The sequence below is a fragment of the Trichosurus vulpecula genome, chromosome 4 (genome assembly GCF_011100635.1).
Source record: "Trichosurus vulpecula isolate mTriVul1 chromosome 4, mTriVul1.pri, whole genome shotgun sequence".
In the NCBI taxonomy this organism is placed as follows: Eukaryota; Metazoa; Chordata; class Mammalia; order Diprotodontia; family Phalangeridae; genus Trichosurus; species Trichosurus vulpecula.
Genome location: NC_050576.1, coordinates 194,230,054 through 194,244,600, shown reverse-complemented (window position 1 = coordinate 194,244,600; position 14,547 = coordinate 194,230,054).

Here is a 14,547-nt window from a genome sequence, read left to right as displayed (position 1 = left end):
GTTAAGCAATCACTACGTAGCAGGGCCTAAAATTTATAGAGGGAGCTGTTGAGATCACAGAGAGTGTAGTGAGAGACAAAAAGAGCTCTAGGATACAACTTTGCATAGGAGTCAAGAAATGGATGATGTTCCAGCAAAGGAGATTGGGGAAGTTCTGTCAGACAACAATAGTGAGTAGTGTCATGAGAACATTGGGGAAGAGGAGGTGGTGAGCTGTGTGTAATGCTGCAGAGAGGTCAAATGAAGACCAAGAAAATGTCTTTGGATGTACCTATTGAGACTGCGAGGAATCTTGGAGACAGCAGTTTCAGGGGGTGGGGAGGAAAGCCATATTGTTGTAAGGGGTTTGTTTAGGAGTGAAGCATGAGGAGTAGGTCATGAGTACAGAAAACTTTTCCTGAGTTTAGCTGTGAGAGGGAGATACAGAGCTTAAAAGCAGGGGTTCTTAAACTTCTTTGAGTCTTTTTTGTTCACGTACTCCTTTGGCAATCTGGGGAAGCCTACGTAATGTTTGTAGATGTATAAAACACATGGGATCACCCAAAAGGCCAATTATATTGAAATGTAGTTATCAAAATATTTTGTAATACAAGTTTATAGACCCCAAGTCAAAAACCACTTTAACCTATAAAGGTAACCTACAAAGGGATGGTAGAGTCAAATGCAGATCTTTTAAGAATGAAGGAAGGAATGGGACCAAGAACACAAGTAAAGAGGCTGACTTCTGCAAGAGTCATTTTTTTTCTTGGACTGGGGCAAAAAGAGAGAATAGGGGATGTTGAGAGAATTTGAGGCATAAAATTAGGGAGATGAGGGAGCTCATTTTCTCTTTAAAGTTTAAGGTGATATCTGCTGAAAAGAAGGGGGAGGGTTGGTGTGGATGATGAGAAAAGAGGTTTGGAATAGAAGTTACAGGAAGTATGATTATCAGGGAAGAGTAAAAGGATTGCAATGCAGCAATTAGTGCCTAGTTAAGATTTTTAGTGAATGCAGACAACAGCTGAATGATTCCCTTCTGGAGCACTCAGTAGCATGTGATTAGGAGCAGATAAGAACATATAGTGAGGACAACCCAGGATTCAAGTTTGGCAAAGGATTCAAGGACAGAGGACAGTGTAGTTGAATTGGTTAATTATAGCATCAAAGTTGCAAATGGAGGGAAATGAGACTACACCATGGGTGATGGACTAGAAAAGGAGGGAGGAGATGGAGTGATAGGAGGTTGCAGTGAAGATGAATTTTTTTTTTTACTTTAACAAGTGTTTTCTTTCCTACCTACCCCCAATTTAAAAGAAAGAAATTATAACAAATGTGCATAGTCAAGCAAAACAAATTCCTATATTGTCATATCTAAAAATTTATATCTTATTCTGTAACAAATCTAATGCTCTTGGTCAAGAAATGTGTAGCACAGATCATTATTCCAACTATTTCTATCTTTATCTAATCATACTCATCAGAATTCTTGATCATAAAAAAGTGAAATATTTACAGTTGATGGCAAGATCAAGGATATGACCTCCTATGGCTGTAGGAATTAAGCAGATTGAGGAACTGGAAGGTTACAGTGTTTGAGGGGAGGTCAACATATATATTGAGGTTCCCCTAGTATGAAAGCAGGAATTGAGGTGGAGAGCGAAACTATTGGCCAAGCATGGAACTCACTGAGAAAAGAGGGAGAACGTTCTGAGTGTTGGTAGATAGCCCCCAGGATCTGGATTGAGTGATAAGTTTAGATATGAACCTTGAAGGTGAAGAGGTTGCTAAATAATGGCAGTAGAGGGATAGTTTGGAAATGGCAATGGAGAGCAAAGATCATTCTGAATCTTCTTCCAGTCCTCCTGAGTTGTGAGTATTAGAGAAGACGCAGCCAAAGGTATGTGTTCATATGTGTGGCTAAGGTGGAGTGATCATGCAAATCATGGAATCTAAGGAAGTTGAGCTGAGAAACAGGAGTATTTGAGGGTTACCAATATGTAAATTAAGATTTGAAGTAGAGAGGAAGACTGTGGGCCAAATACTAAACTCAGGCAGATAACTTACAGAAAAGTCTTTTCCTGTTTTGATTGGGTAAAGGAGATAAAGAGATCATGAAGGCTACTGAAAAAGACAAAGAAAAGGGAAGCCAGGAACACAGATAAACATCCCCGATTTGATGACTATCTGGTTGTTCTACCTTCAATTGGATGGAATTAATAGGAGCTGCACACAGAGGTATTTTTATTATGCCATAACTGCTAATGTAATTAATGTCTCATCGTTGGAGAAAATTCTAGGATGTAATGCTAATAAGGCATTCTAAATTAATACTACCACATACTACCTTCAGGGAGCCCAAATGTCAAAGGTGCAAAGAAAGACCATTGCAATCTAATGATACTTGGGGGAACTGATGCTCTCCAGTACAAAGCATGACTATTCTACCCTCCTTTTTTTAGCGACAACTATGAAGCATAATTAACTAGACTATTCACTCAATAAATAATCCAGGCCTCCTTTAATTTAGCTCTTTTAAAAAAAATGATTTGACCACTCACTACAAGGAAGGTTTAATATGCTTTATTCTTTGTAAACTTTGAGAAAAGATTTGATGAGAGGTTGTTATTCCTATGGATAAAAGTGACCTGTTTTCTTTGGAATGTTTTCCTTTAGGGAATACAGCTTTAACTAGGGTGACCCAACTACTGAATGAAATATACAAGACAAATAAATATACAATATATAAGCACTTGTATACCATTAGTAGCTGAAAACAACTGAACTTAATGCCTTCTTAATAAGAATAAAATCAGAAGCTACCAAATGGAATACTTTCGTCCCAATATGACAGCTTCCCTGATCATCTCCTGCCTGTTCCTGCCCTGCCCTGCCTACATAGTAGCCCCCTTCAGTACTCCTTTAGTGTTTTGATATTTCTCCCCATCCCTTGCTCAACTGAATTAATGTTAAAAACTTGATTTGAGGGTACTTTTTATGATGTTTGCCGTAAGCATCAAAATTACTAGTCGTAACCCTGATAGGAAAGAGTAAAATGTATAATGCACACGCAAAGATGTAAGAACATCAGAGTAAAATTGTGTCTACTTAGTAAATAACTGGATGGCTCTGAGCTCTCCAGGTCTAAGCTGTATCACTTTGCTAAGCCCTTCTTTAGCACCATAAACTAACTATGAAGCTATACCAAGAACTGGTTATCCCTAGCCCCATATGATGCTCCTGTCCAAGGAGAACTTTGACCTTGCCCTTGGTCAAGGGCAAGAAATTTGCCTCTACATAGGAGATTTAAAGAGCCATTTGAAAGTGATTATGTTCTTTTAAGGAAGAAAGTAGGTGGGGAGAAGGGGAATCTTATGGGGAAGGGAAGAAGGAAGAGACTAGACTTGTAATCAAATAGAACCAATAACAGGATGTTGAAATAAAAGAGAGTAGAGTCTTCTGGGTCACATGATAAGAAGGTTAAGCAAGTTCTTCAATCCTCATCCACTTTAAATACTTTCCAACCTAAGAATTATACACAAGACATAAAGTAAATGCAGCTGTTTCGACCAGTTAAGACACCAAGAAGTCTAGTGAGGTAACACCCTAATGAATTAATAGCAGAAAAGACTAATCTTTAGAGCTCATTCAGCTCTTAGTCTCTGAGACCATCCCCTATGCTCTGGAGGGGCATCACAAAATGACCCACAGGCTTGTGCTCTGAGGTATGTCTACTCAGTAAATTCCTTGGTAATACTACAGTCTCTGCTAACTTCCCGGGCCTTCACCTTACCATTCTGTGGCAACAAACAACATAATTCAAACACCCTGCCCCCTTGTGGGAGAGATTGTGTTATAGGAAAGAAAGAGTTGCTCTGCCTGTGGCCTGATGCAGTACTGCATCATTCAGCCAGAGAACTAAAGAACACAGGGAGCTGGAGCAGGGTACTAAACTTTATGTGAAGCTGCATCAAGCCTGAAGGAAAGAAAGGAGACTGGCATCCATTTGGAGACAGAGACTGAGGCTGGTGTCCAAGTAAGAGGAAGCTGAAACAGCTTTGAGGTCCAATTCTCAGAGATTCACTATCGAAGGGGAAGGAGTGACCAATGGGAAAATATAAGGAAAAAACCCTTAAATTACCAAAGCTCTCAGGAGGAAAAAAAAAAAAACTTAGTAAAAACCTTTGGCACAAATGAATAAATCAAGAGGGAAAATATACGAAAGGAGAGAAACAAAAAGCAGTAACATCAAAAGAACACATTATCTCTATAGAAGCAAGATATAATCTCAAAGACAGGATGTATAGAAACAACTTAAGGATCATAGGTCTCTCAGAAGAAAATCACAATGCAAGAAAATTGCCCAGAACTGTTGAATACAGAAATCAAAGTGTCATTTGAAAGAATCCAAAGATCATCTCCACAGAACAAAACAAAAAAAAAAAGTATGCTACAAATTTCAAGATACATAATGGTTAAATTTAACAATTCCAATGACAACAGAGTTTGCAAGCAAGCAGAAGGAAAAAATCTTCAAATATGAAGGAAAGGAAATTTGAATAAAGAGAATATTGTACACTCATCAGAAACCACAGAAGGAAATGAGATAATGTGTTCTCTGAAGAACAAAAGAACTGGATGCAACCCAAACAACATACCATGCACTAAGCCAAATCGTCAATGAGAAAGATGGACATTCAATAAAAGAGAGTCATTGGAGCCACTCCTACCTACACCTACAATTATTTGCTTTGCAAACATCCTAGACAACAGAAACACAAAAGAGATAAATAAATATAGCTACTAAGAAATGCACAAATAAGAAAATTAATTTCTTTAGAAAAAAAGGAAAAAACAGTTAAAAAACAATAAATAGATCATTAAGAGATTTTTCTCTAAAAGTATACAAGGAGATAAAGTTGAAAACAGAACTTAAATAAAAGAAGTGGTGTTAAGGGAACAGGCCTTTAACGTTATGGATTAAACCCTGACTATACATGAAAATATTTTGTTGAGATTAAACTTTATTGGTAAGGGCTCATAAACAGGGGGAGAGGGAAGAAAGACAAGAGAAAGTAATGTGTGATATACACTAATCAAGTCAATGATAAACAATGAAGGGAAAATAATTCCTATAATTCTCAAAAAGACTGGGAGCTATGGGAGAAGGGGTGAAATGGCAAAGGGAGAGATTGAAATGGGAAGTAAAGGGAAGAAATCTTCATGCAGTGGTGGGAAGGCATCCTAACAATCCTCTCATGGAGAGAGAAATATAGTCTACAGTTAAGATATGGGCATCTCACAATGGGAATCATCTGCAGAGATTTGGTGATCAGAGAGAGCACCTATGAAAATATTGTGCCTCCATGGACAGCATCATCCCTCAGAAATGGAGGAATCAGAGTTCCTGGAGGCGACCAGTATTCAAAAGTGTGGGAGAGCACAGATCCAGAAAGGAGATTTCCTGGCAAATGGGAAGAAAAATGATGATGAGGACAGGACGTAAAAATGGACCTCATGATCAAAAGCACAAGGAAATTTCTACCATGGGGTAATACTATCCTCACTACTCCCTGTACGAATTGATATTTCTAAAAAAAAGAGTAGGGGCAAGCCTACAAGGCAATACCATATGAATTGTTTAGAAGAAAAAATTCAAAATAGGTACTTTAGAAGATAAAGACTAAGGAAGGGGGGAAGCTAAGTGGCGCAGTGAGTAGAGCACCAGCCCTGGAGTCAGGAGGATCTGAGTTCAAATCCGGCCTCAGACACTTGACACACTTACTAGCTGTGTGACCTTGGGCAAATCACTTAACCCCAATTGCCCTGCCTTCCCCCTCCAAAAAAAAAAAATGAAGGAATAAATATAAAGACCAGAAATCATTGGATGAAAGTTTAGAATAAACAGAAAGAGAAGAGAATTGACAAAGAGAATGAGGGAAATAATTTTTAATTAAAAAAACTATTTTTGAAAAATTAACAAAATAAATTGAAGGGTTAGGAGAGAAAGGGAGATTTTAGTTGACTAACTAAGGTGGGAAAAGGGGGGAGAATTAGATAACTATATGAAAGAAAGAAAAAGACAAGAAATTAAGCAAAATTGGAGAAATGGGTAATGAATGAGAAGGAGGTGCTTGAGAGTAAAGGGAAGAGAGACTGCGGAATGATACTGCCTTAAGTAAATCAAGCAAAAGTGACTGAAGAGAACAAGTAAAAGGAAGAACAAAGAAAAATTCTAATTAAAAAAAAATATTGGAGGCAAATGGAGTAAAACATAAACGTAACTCATAACTTTACATTTGAATGGATTAAGCAACCAGGTAAAAACAAAAGAGAGCTACAGATCAGAAAAGAATTCAAAACCTCACAATCTCTAGCTTACAAAAAAATATACCAGACTTCCAGGTCATGTGAGCATTTAAGGCTGGACATTTTCTCTGATTTCCGTGACCTTTCAAACATCTCCAAAATAAAAATTATATGACAAAGATGAAGTAGTTTCAGCTCTTTCCGTGATCTAGGATACCTAGAATCCAAAAGAAGGTTAAAAAAAAATACCCTCTTCCCCCACCTCCCATGCAACAATACCCACCCTTACACCCTCATCTCCTCTCCCCTTTTCCAATGCATAGAGACTCTGGTTCCAGGCTGGGGAAGTATGCTTGGACCTTGACAGCTAGCTTGGCCACAGCCCTTGAGGAGAAAAAGCCTGGAGCTGCAGCTTGATAGCTCTGATCTTACTGGTGCCAGGAAAAACAGCCCTGCAAAGCTCTGAACTGTCAGTACTGGGACAAATAGGCTCTGAATTGCCAGAGATCTGAGAAAAAGAAATATGGGGAAAGTCACCATAACAGGAAACTGTTGAGAGGGGAAGGAGAACTGTGCAGCACTCCACCAAGCCTGAGAAAAAGAGCAAGGCACCTAGCTCGGCCAGTTCTATCTACCCAAAAGTCATTTGGAGCAGAGACCTGGTCTGTTGAACCATGCTCGGTATGAGAGAAAACTGAGACACTTTGAGATCTAGCCCTCAAGAAGTACACACACACACACACACACACACACACACACACACACGCACACGCACACACACACACGCACGCACACACAAAATCAGAGGGGAAGGAGTCAGAAAGTGAGTGCTAGGGAAAATAAGGGGGAGAAGGGCAGACCAAAATTACCAAAAATTTCAGGAAGAAGAAAACTCAAAGACCTTGAACACAGACAGATAAATGAACAGGAAAAACAGTAACAGAAAGAAATATGGCCTCAAAATACAGTAAATGAGTTCAAGTATCTTTGAAAAAATACTGCAAAACAAAGGAAAACAATCCAATACATGATGAGATAGAGGACCCTGTGGAATTCAAAGAGAACATGAGACCACAACATGCTTCTTCTGAGTGGTTCAAAAGAGAAATGAGAATTATGAGAGCAATTCTTATGTCCTAGATAGCAAAAATAATGGACAGAATAGATAAACTGGAATCTGCAATGATAGATCCTACAAAAGAGAGAAACAAAGAAACAATAGGTTAGGAATGCAAATACACAGAAATGAAGGACAATCTAGAAGAGAAGCAAAAAAAAAAAAGCCAAACAAACCCAGTAACATTAAAAGAAAATATTTTCACTATGCAAGCAAAACATACTGATCTTGAAGACAAAGAGAGTCAGTACAACATGAAGATCATAGGTCTCCCAGAAGAAATGACAGGACAAAAAACCTTAACACCATAATGAAAATGGAAAAGAACTGTCCAGAACTTCTGAACATAGAAAATGAAATTCCAATTGAAATAATTTACAAATTGCCTCCAGGAAAACAAAACAAAACAAAACAAAACCCAAGGTTGCAAACTCCAAAACACATAATGGTTAAATTTAATAATTCAATTCAGAAACAAATTCTGCAAGCCATCAGGAGAAAGACCTTCATATACAAAGGAAAGGACATTCAAATATTGAAAGACTGTACTGCATCCACTAGAAACGTAGAAGAGGATGGAATAGTATGTTCCAAAGAGCAATGGAGTTCAGGGTGCAGGCCAGGGTGACCAACTCTGCAAATCTAAAATTAGCCATATAGGATAAAAATAGATGCTCAGTAATAAAGAAGAGTTTGAAACATTTTTAGAAAGAAACCAAGACTGAAGAGATTATTTGCTTCTTGAACATCCCAAACAACATAAATATAGGCATAATGAATAAATGCATCAGGCAAGGACAGCAACAGAGTAATAACAGAGGCCAATAAGAGACTTCTTGCTAAATGTACACAAAAAGACAAGTGAAAGCAAAAATTGAGTAGAGATAACCAAAGAGGTAGACTGGGGGCATTATGGACAGAATCTGGAGACACCTTGCCAACAGGTGAATTAATGTTTCTTTGTGGGGCTATATTACAACATGGGAGGATATATGAAATAAGGGAAGAAAAGGGGAGGATAGAGAAGAGTGCGTGATGTGCCAGGATCAAATCAAGGGCTAGAAATGAGGGGAAGGGGGCTTATTTGGTCTCAGAAAGAGAAGTATCCAGAGGAGAGTGGGTGGCAGAAAGAAGGCCTTACCTTGGAGGTGGGAGGGGGGTCCGCTAATGGGTGAAGGGAGATGAGTACCTTACACTGGATGAGGCATTGGGGATTTGCTGCTTTAAAAGTCTAATTGTCCTACACTGGTATGGGGTAATTTGAAACTCCATACTTGGAAAAGTGGGAGAGCATGAAAACAGGAGATTTTGAGGCAAATGCAGGAAAAAAAATTATAAACAGAGGAAGGTGTAGATCATTGAAGGAGCTGCATAGTCAGAGATGTGGTAGGGAAGAGGAAGTGTCCTCTCTGACACGTGCAATGCTTGGCCTTGTTCTGGGAAGGAGGCATGCTGGAAAGGGGAAATCCATGGCACAATCCCTATAAGGAAGTGGCAGAAATGGAAAGCCTAGAATACATGAGTTTTGACTGCATGATGCATGAAGAAAAGAGACAAGATAATTATAGGAATCATTAATCAGAGAATGAGGATATAGAGTAGACCAAAAGGATAGTTCATGAAGAGAGTGAGAGAAATCCTTTTTGGAAAGCAGTGCAAAAAATGAAATTAAAAAAACTAATAAGCAGGAGTAGTTGTATGGAAAGGAAGGGAAGGGATATCTATTTGACCGAGAGGAAAAAAAGGGGGAAGAAATATATAATTAGATAAAAGGAAAAGGAAAAAAAAACCAAAGAGAAATATGTAACAATTAAGAAAAGGGAATCAGGAGTGAAAGGAAGAGAATTCTTGGGAACAGGGCTACCTTAAAAAAAGATTAAAGTAACAGAAGGAACATGTTGTGTTTACAGTTGAAGAGTGGGGAAAGTCATATCTTAGAGAAAAATAATTTTAGACACAGAGGAAAATATAAATCTCACTCTTGCAATGTTAAATGTGAATGGATTATGCTATCCATATAAATGAAAAAGAGTGACAGATTGGATTTTAAAAAAGCCCCTACAATCTGTTGCTTACAAAAAAACACATTTTAAAAAACACACACACAAACGACGCACAAAATAAAACTGAGGGGATGCAAAAAAATTGTTTTTTACTATGTATCAAGTGAATCCAAAAAAGCAGAACTTGCCATCATGGTATCAGACGAAATAAAAACAAACATTCAAAAATAAAAAGGGACAAACAAGGAAATTGTATTGTGCCAAAAGGAACTATAGACAACAAACCAATATCATTAATAAACTAATATGCCTCAACTGCCTTAGCATCCAATTTCATAAAGGAAACATTATCTGAGCTTCAAGAAGACATAGACAGTAACACAATAGTGACAGGAAATTTCAACATCCATCTGTTAGGTTTAGATACATCTAACAGAAAAACAAAGAGGAAAATATAGAACTAAACAAATTTCTGGAGAAATTGGAGTTAGAAGACTTATGACATCTTCTAAGTAGGATGGCAAAATAGTGTAAATATTTCTCAGTACTACATAGAACTTTACAAAAATTGACTTTGTCCTGGGCAAGTGTAAAAAGATAAAAACAGTTAATGTGTCCTTTGCAGACCAAAACACAATAAAAGTAGAGATTGTTTCAGGGACCACAAACAAAAGATACGGACCCAAATGGAGACAATATTAAAATCTTAAATAATAAATAGATCAAAGAACAAATCATAGAAACAATAACTATGCAAAAAATGACAATGATGAAATAACATAAAATTTCTGGGATGCAGCTAAAGCTGGGGAAATTATATCTTTACAAACATATTAACAAAATAGAAAAGGACTAGATTAATGAACCAAATTGTATTTTAAAATTAGAAAATAAACCTAACATAAGTAGATGAGAAGTATAAAAATTTGGAGAGGAAATATATAAATTGGAAATGAAAAAACAACCCATAGAAATGATATATAAAAGCTGGTCCTTTGGAAAGATTAATAAAATCGATAGACCCTTAGTTAATCTGATTTAAAAAGAAGAGAATAGAAAATAAAATCAATAAAATAGTAAATGAGCAAGGTAAAATCAGAAAAAAAAGAATAATCAGAACATATTATGCACAGTCCCATGCTAAAGCAAACAAACCAAGAAACTGAGAACATGAAAGAAATAGAGGAATACCTTCAAAACTATAAAATACGTAAAGATTCAGAAAAACAAAGAGTTTTTTTTAAATCTCAGAAAAGTAAATAGATATCTATAAACAAACTATCAAAATTAAAAAAAAATTCCTGGTCCTGATGACTTCACAGGAGAATTCTACCAAACTTATAAAGAATGTAATACCCATACTTCACAAATTATTCTTTAAAATTGATAAAGAAAACACCCTACCAGAATCATTTTATTAAGACAATTTGAGTCCTGGTGCCTAAACCAAAAAAAGACAAAACACAGAAAGAAAACTATGGGCCAATATCATTAACACATGTTGACTCAAAAATTTTAAACAAAATCTTTTCTAAGAGGCTACAATGATTTTTTCCCCAAGGAATCATTCATTGTAATCAAGTGGGATTTATATCAAGGGTACACAGATGGTTCAACATTAGGAAAACAACCTAAGTAATTACATTAAAAACTAAAACCACATGAACATTTCAATAGATGCAGAAAAAGCCTTTGACAAAGTATAATACTTTTTATGCTAAAAACTCTACTAAGTATAGAAATAGAAGGACCTCTTTAAAAAGTATATCATAAAAAGCATCTATATAAAACCAAAAGCAAGCATCATATGCAATGGGAATACACTAGAAACTTTTTCAATAAATATGGGAATGAAGCAAGGATGCCCACACTCCCCGCTATTTTTTGATTTGGCTCTAGAAATGATAGCAAAAGCAGGAAGATAAAAGAAAGGACTGAAAATGGGTAAAGATGAGATAAAACTATCCCTGTTTGCTGACAACGTGATGATTTACTTGAAAAATCTTAGGGAATCAGCAAAAATATTGATTAAAACAATAACTTCGGCAAAGTTGCAGGCTACAAAATAAATCCTCAAAAATTCAATAGCATTTCTGCAGAATGATAACAAAACACAAGACAAAATAATAGAAAGGAAATTCCATTCCAAATAACTAAAAATGGATGTTTTAACATATAGGGATCAACCTCCCAAAGCACAGGGGGAAAAAACTTGTATAGATTTAATTACAGTATTCTTTAAAGAAATGTTGTTGTTCGTAATTCATTTTCAAAAAGGATCAGTGACATCATGGGGTGACATCTTGAATCGTGTGAATTGGATTTAAGTGAGGCAGAGTTGCACAAGTCATCAGCCTCTCTCTTTCAGAATCATCAAAGTCCAATGGCAAGACAAAAGTTAGGATGACTGGTGATGGCCTGGGATACAGTGGATGACCTTAGTGTCTTCGATGTCTGATGAGGCTCTAAGCACTCCACAGTACCTGCTTCAGCCACTTTCATGGTTTCCGGAACAAATTACTCTCATCTGCCCATTCCACCAGGGGGAAGTTTTCACATGCTTGGGGTAGACATTTCCCCTCTCCTCCCAGCTCACCATAGTGACTAGCACTGTTGGCATAAGGGTTTGCTGAGCCCATTTTGGAGCTGCTCATCTACCTTTGGTTTCTACCAGGTAGACACTCAACTCTCACCTGTGGCTCTAAGAAACTGTAGCATGTACAGTGGCCACAACCAAGTAAACTGTCTTGGCAAATGGACTAGCTAGGACTTCTTAAGCTTTTTCACTCACAACCCTTTCAGTGCTTCTTAAACTATGGTTCATACCCCATTTGGGTTATAGTATGTTATGGTAGAGGTAATTACAAAAGATAAAATAGGTAACTTTGATTACTTTAAACTGAAATGTTTCTGCACATGCAACATTAATGCATCTAGGATAAGAAGGGAAGCAGTTGTATGGGGAAAACTCTTTGTATCAGATTTCTCTGATAAGGGTTTGGAATCCAATATAAAATATGTATACACATATATGTGCACACATATATTTATGTATATAAACCATATGTACATAAACTGTATATAATCTATCTATAGTAATAGCCCTTCCCCAATAGAAAAAAATGGTCAAAGGATATGAACAAACTTATTAAAAGAACAGCAAAGTATTTACAACCACATAAAAAATGTTTCAAGTCATTAATAATAAGAGAAATTTAACTCAAAGTAATCCTGAGGCTTCATGTCACACCTGTAAATTGGCAAAAATGACAAAAAATGGCAACAGTCACTATTGAAGGGATTGTGGAAAGACGGGTGCACTAATAGTTTGGTGGAGCTGTGAAGTGGTATAACCATTTTGGAAAGCAATTTGGAATTATACAAAGTAACTAAATATCCATACCTATTAAACCAGAAACTCCATTATCAGACTCAAACCCCCAAGAAAGCCATCAATAAGAAAAAAGTCTCCATATACTCCAAAATATTTATAGCAGAACATTTCTTGTGATAGCTAAGAATTTGGTACAAAGTAGATGCCAGTCAACTGAAGAATGGCTAAATTGTGGCACATGAATGTAATGGAATATTGCTGTGCCGTAAGAAATGATGTATGTGATGAATACATAGAAGCATGGAAAGATATCTATGAATTGTGGCAGAACAAAGTAAGCAGAACCAAGAAAATAATATGTAACTGCAACAATGTAAATAGAAAGGTCAGTGATACGCCAAAAAAATCAAAAGTAAAGGTAACAGAATCATAAAGATCAAACAGGACTTAAATGAAGAGAGATGAGAAGACACCCTCTCCTTCCAGCCTAGAGAAGGTGGAAGGTCCACAGGTGTTACACACAGCACATATTGTCAGACTTTTTCAATGTATCAATCAATTATGCTAATTTCTTTTTCCTCTATTAAAAAAATACTATTCATCACATGGGATGGCTTTCTCCTGGTGTATTAGCAATTTAGATGTGAAGATCTTTCCCACCCATTAATAGGCCATGTGACCTGCTTATGTCACAGGAAGCCTAAGTCACGTGTGGTGGGAGGAGCTTCCTGACAGGAAAAGGATGTTATATTGCAGGAAATGCTGAGAGAAAGAGAGAGCAGTTATGACTGCTAATGCCCACTGTCCTGATAGAGCTGAACAGGCTGACTTAGCTGTACTGTGAGTTTGTTTTGGGGAAGACCCCAGCAGGAGTTCAGACAGGTTTGGGGATGGCGAGGCTCCATGTTGTGATATTGTGTATTGAATGTTTTACTGCTCTGATAGATTGGATGAATGGCTTGTGGGGTATGGTTCTCTGGTGTCTAAATAAATGGTTTACTTCTTCTGCCTTCTACGTAGAGAGTCTTGTATACTTTGCGATACAGAACTACATAGGCATTTTGACAATTATCATATACATTGTTATTATTGCCTTACTGATACACATGGGGAAGGGGAAAGGATAAATAGGATAATTACAATGACGTAAAAATCAGAAAACATCAATAAAAACTTATTAAAAAAAAGAAATACACCTAAAAATGAAGACATATATACAGAATAAAAATGAGGAGTTGGAAATAAAATTTTGCTATGCATTATGTGATTCAAAAAAATTTGGAGTTGCAATCAAATTACCAAAGGTAAAACAATAATTCACAACAGAAATAGAGATTAAAAAAAGAATTACATTATGCTGAAAGGAACTATAAACAGCAAACCAGTATCAATATCCAACTTTTATGCTTCAAATTCATAAAGGAAATATTAACTGATTTATAAGAACACATGGACAATAACAATAATAGCAGGCGTTAGTATTTTATCAGTTTGGGGCAAATCTAACAGAAAGGTAAAAGGGAAAATATAGAATTGAACAATTTTTTGGATAAACCAGAGCTAAAAACTCATCACATCTTCTGAATGGAACTATTAAAGAATATTATTTCTCAATACCACATGGAACTTTTTAAAAAAAATTAACCACATATTAGGGCACAGAGATATTGTAAATAAATATGAAATGGCAAAAATAGTAAACATGTCCTTTACAGAGCATAATCCAATAAAATAGTAATCATTTCATGGAGGAGAAAAAAAAATACAAGCCCAGTTAGGACTTTAACAATGAAATCCTAAATAATGAG